A 5,131-nucleotide genomic window follows, 5' to 3' on the forward strand; every position below is an offset into this window, starting at 1 on the left:
ATATCGCCATAAAGGTGGACCAGGGGTGACTCTATAATGTGTTTGTACGATATGGGTATCAAATTTATTTATTTATTTATTTCAATATTAATCTAGAAAATATAAAAAATTATCATACAGATTACAAGAAGAAAAAGCATCTAAAAAACAACCATTATTATTTTAACTTAAAAACTAATTAACTAAGAAAAGGTTAATTTAACCTTTGTTTAAATACATCTTTCGTAGAGGAAAAATCAAGATTTCCAGGGTTCATAAGGGAATTAAAATCTTTGAAAGCTCTAAAAGTCGGAGCATTAGTTGCGTAATTACCCTGCAGTCAAACCTACTACTTGTATACTAGAAGAATACTAGTTTGCCAAAAATCCCAAATAGTATGAATTCTGTCTTTTTTCCATATTAGCAACTGCCCTGCAGTCAAAACCAAAGTAGTCAGCAAACATTCTAATTCATTGACTAGAATTTTGTAGGTTTATTCATACTAGTCAGCTTTTGAATAGTTCATTGACTATAATTTTGTGGTGTTATTCATACTAGTTAGTGTATGAGTAGTTAATTGACTAGAATTGTGTGGCGTTCATCATACTGGTCAGTTTAGAATGGTTCATTGGCTATAATTTTGTGGTGTTATTAATACTAGTTAGTATTTGAATAATTCATTTGACTAGAATTTCGTCTGTCGGCTCGAGGAAATGCGCGAGTGCTTTCTGTAGCCAATTTGCAATGCATACTTCAGTTGACAGCGCTAGATATCGTCCAAATCAACGGGCACATAAACACGAGCATGACGAGTCAACCCTCACCGTTACCTCAACAGAGGTTAAAGAAGTTATTGAAAAGGCCAAGCCATCCATATCAATAGTCTCAGACGGAAGTCCTATACCGATGCAAAAACACCTGTGCCATGAGGGCATCAGTAGCCTAGGACATTTGTTCTACTTGTCGTTAAAAGCCTATGCCTTTCCAGAATAACAGAGAAAGACCGGAAACCCAGCCAGTATCTACCGATATTATCCCTTTAGTCAGTAAGGAAACCGTTTAAAGCCGTTATGATTCCCTCAAATAAATGAAATTGTTCGGTTATCCAGCCATAAGCATGACTTCCGTAAAGTGCATATCACTACCACCATTCTGAACTCCATTAAAACTCAACAGGACGGCGCTAGTGCAGCTTGGCCTGTTTTTACACAGTCAACCACTACTAGTTCGTCCCTTCTCCGTTAGATAGATAGATAATTTATTGAGGATTGCACTGCAACCTTTGGTCAGCACATCATCCCATCCGACTTCCATGATGAACCCTAGCAGTTCTCTTGGCTTCAGGGATTTAATGTGGGAATGTTCTGGCCATGGTGAACCCATAAACTTAGCCCTGCGTCTTGAGATTGCGTCACATTCGTGTGTTAATCCGTTACTTTATAGTTTTCATATATATGTACGTATTTTTATTAAAATTTATTCCAAAGTATAATGTATTGAAGTGATACATTTTAAAGTTATATACATATGTATATAGGGTATTCCATCCCATTTCGACCAATTTTGAGAATTTTTTTTTTTTTATTTAATTGAAAAAAAAATTTTAAAGTTTTTTTTTCAATTAAATAAAAAAAAATTCTCGGCCCACTCCGGGATTAGTGGGGATGATTGCAGAATTTATTGAAGTTTTTTATGAGAAAAAAAAGGGCGAAATTCGAAAAATCTCGAAAAACTGAAAAATTTGGTCGTCAAATAACCAAGTTACAACGAAAAACCCATTTGGCTGTATTTCGAAGAATCAAAAAAAATTTAAACATTTTTTCCGAAACCCTCTCAACATAACCTTCAAATTTAGGGGCGGACATTAGCCACTTTTTTTTTTTGCATGAGGACCAACCCAGTCTACTGACTAGTATGTCAATTGGTATGATATTGGTGTATATAATAACTAGTATGCCATCTGGTATAATGCTGGCGCAAAGGCTGACTAGTATGTTAATTGGTATGATGTTGGTGTATATAATGACAAGTTTGTCAATTGGTATGATGCTGATGCAGAGGCTGGCAATTGATATTTCGTAGGACATTGCCGTGTTAAAAATACCAGTTGATAATATGGAAAACAGACAGAACTCATACTAGTTGAGATTTTTGGCAAACTAGTATTCTTCTAGTATACAACTAGTTGGCTTGACTGCAGGGTGGTATTTTTAACACGGCGATGTCCTACGAAATATCAATTGCCAGGCTCTGCATCAGCATCATACCAATTGACAAACTAGTCATTATAAACACCATCATCATACCAGTTGACATACTACTCATTATATATACCAACATCATACCAGATAACATACTAGTCAGCCTTTGCGCCAGCATTTTACCAGATGACATACTAGTTATTATATACACCAATATCATACCAGTTGACATACTAGTCGATATTTGCATCACCATCCTACTAGTTAATATACTAGATCTTGTCGGGTTGAAAAATTACTTGAAAATTGATAAATTTTCTCAAATTCATTTTATTCATTATATTTCGTTTATGTATATAAAAAGTATGTATATATACATACATATATCACTTTAAAATTTATCACTTTAATACATACTTTGGAATAGATTTTAATAAAAATACTTATCACTTACTTAGTTAATTGGCGCTTAACCGTCTAAACGGTTATGGCCGTCCAACAAGGCGCGCCAGTCGCTCCTTCCCTCCGCCAACCGGCGCCAATTGGTCACACCAAGGAAGTTTAAACCGTTTTCCACTTGGTCCTTCCAACGGAGTGGGGCCGCCCTCTACCTCTGCTTCCATAGGCGGGTTCCGATATAAACACTTTCTTGGCCGGAGCATCATCGTTCATTCGCATAACATGGCCTAGCCAGAGCAGCCGCTGCGTTTTAATTCGCTGGACTATGTTGAGGTCTGCATATAGCTCGTACAGCTCATCATTAAATCTTCTTCGGTACTCGCCATTGCCAATGCGAAGAGGTCCATAAATCTTTCGAAGAACTTTTCTCTCGAACACTCCCAAAGACGCTTCATTTGCTGTTGTCATGGTCCATGCTTCTGCCTTATATATCAGGACGGGTACGATAACTGACTTGTAGAGTATGATTTTCGTTCGCCGAGAGAGGACTTTACTTTTCCACCGCCTACCTAGTCCAAAGTAGAATTTTTTGGCAAGATTGATTCTTCGCTGGATTTCAGTGCTGATGTTGCTGCTAGTGTTGCTGGTTCCCAAATAAACGAAGTCTTTTACTTTTTCGAAATTATGGCTGCCAACAGTAGCGTGGTTTCCAAGACTCTTTGCTCGATGACAGCAGGTACTTCGTTTTGTCCTTATTCACCATAAAACCCATCTTTACCGCTTATTTTTCCAGTTTGGAGTAAGCAGAACTAACAGCGCGGGTGTTTAGGCCGATGTTATCAATGTCATCAGCATATGCCAGTAATTGCACGCTTTTATAGTATATTGTTCCAGTGCGGTTTAGTTCCGCAGCTAGTATACATATAACTACGTTTATTAAAAATTTAAAAGTATAATTCAAAATTACTAAACTAGTTAAAACGCATTCTTGATTAATTTAGTTAAATTATAAAAGTATTTATGTATAGATATCACTTCATATATAATAAAAATAAATAAATGTAAGGCGCGATAACCTCCGAAGAGATCTAAGGCCGAGATTCTCTTCCAATTTGCGTCGTACTCTTGATTTTCCCTACAAATTGGCCGGACGGGACCTACATGTTTTATGCCGACTCCGAACGGCATCTGCAAGGCAGATGAGTTTTCACTGAGAGCTTTTCATGGCAGAAATACACCCGGAGCGCTTGCCAAACACTGCCGAGGGGCGACCCCACTTAGAAAAATTTTCTTCTAATTGAAAAAGCTTATTTCTAAAATTTTGATGTTGCTTTGCCCGGGGTGCGAACCCAGGGCATACGGTGTGATAGGCGGAGCACGCTACCATCACACCACGGTGGCCACTTCATATATATCACTTCAAAATATATAAACTTAGGAACTAATGTAAATTAAAATTACTGGTATACAAAAACTAAAAAATTATAATTCAAAATTTGCTAACTAAACTCAAATTCATTTCAAAAATTAACCTTCAACTTAGGAACTAATGTAAATTGAAACAAAAAATTATAATTCAAAATTTTCTAACTAAACTCAAATTCGTTTCAAAAATTAACCTTCAAGGTTTCATCATTCTTATGCAACTAAATAGTTACACCTTTTTGACTTGACAGGCTGGTTGGTTGGATGGCACGAACTTTGTAATTGAAATTTAAGTAACTTCCCGATAATCTACAGGGTTGAAACTTGGAATATAGTTCAGAACCCGATGACAATGCAATAATAAGAAAAAAAATCGCCGCTAGCTGGCGCAAGGATCGAGATATTCACAAAAATCGTATTTGTTTTCCGATTTGGCTCACATTTGGAACACATAATACATACAAGAATAGAAAGCGACCTATGAAAAAAATTGCCGCTAGGTGGCGCAAAGATCGAGATATTCAAAAAAATCGTATTTGTGGTCCGATTTGGTCCATATGTGGAACACATAATACATACATGAATAGAAAGCGACTTATGATGTCCGATTTGGCTCATATTTGGAATAAATATTACATACAGTCTGGTAGAAGTGACATCAAAATATTTTGGAGTTGGAGGAGGGACAAGCATACGTGGCGCAGAGTCGAGTAAAGTCTTTGGAAGGATTATGTATTGAGGACTTATATTGTAACAAATTGTCAGGAAAGAGTCCTTGTAATAATGAGTCACTAAATGAACTAAATAGAATAAGAAATAATAAGCAATTAAATAAAGACTAAAAACTTGAAAATAATAACAAAAAAAAAATTTTCAAGTTAAACGGTTTTATTGAAAACAATACTTACATGAAGTAATAATAAAAGCGTTGGACGCTTAAAATTTCTATTGATATTCATATATAAGACCAACTGAACTTTAATCTGGTTATGCTACGCCTCACATTTTTAGAAATTTCACGCGCCCAACGCTTTTTTTTAATTGTCTGATCAACGCCCTAGATTGATGAGCAGTGTGATGACTAGTACCTAGGACCTACCTAATTATTTTCTAGCTTTTAGTATTAT

This window comes from Eurosta solidaginis, chromosome X, assembly GCF_040869045.1.
Source record: "Eurosta solidaginis isolate ZX-2024a chromosome X, ASM4086904v1, whole genome shotgun sequence".
Taxonomy (NCBI): domain Eukaryota; kingdom Metazoa; phylum Arthropoda; class Insecta; order Diptera; family Tephritidae; genus Eurosta; species Eurosta solidaginis.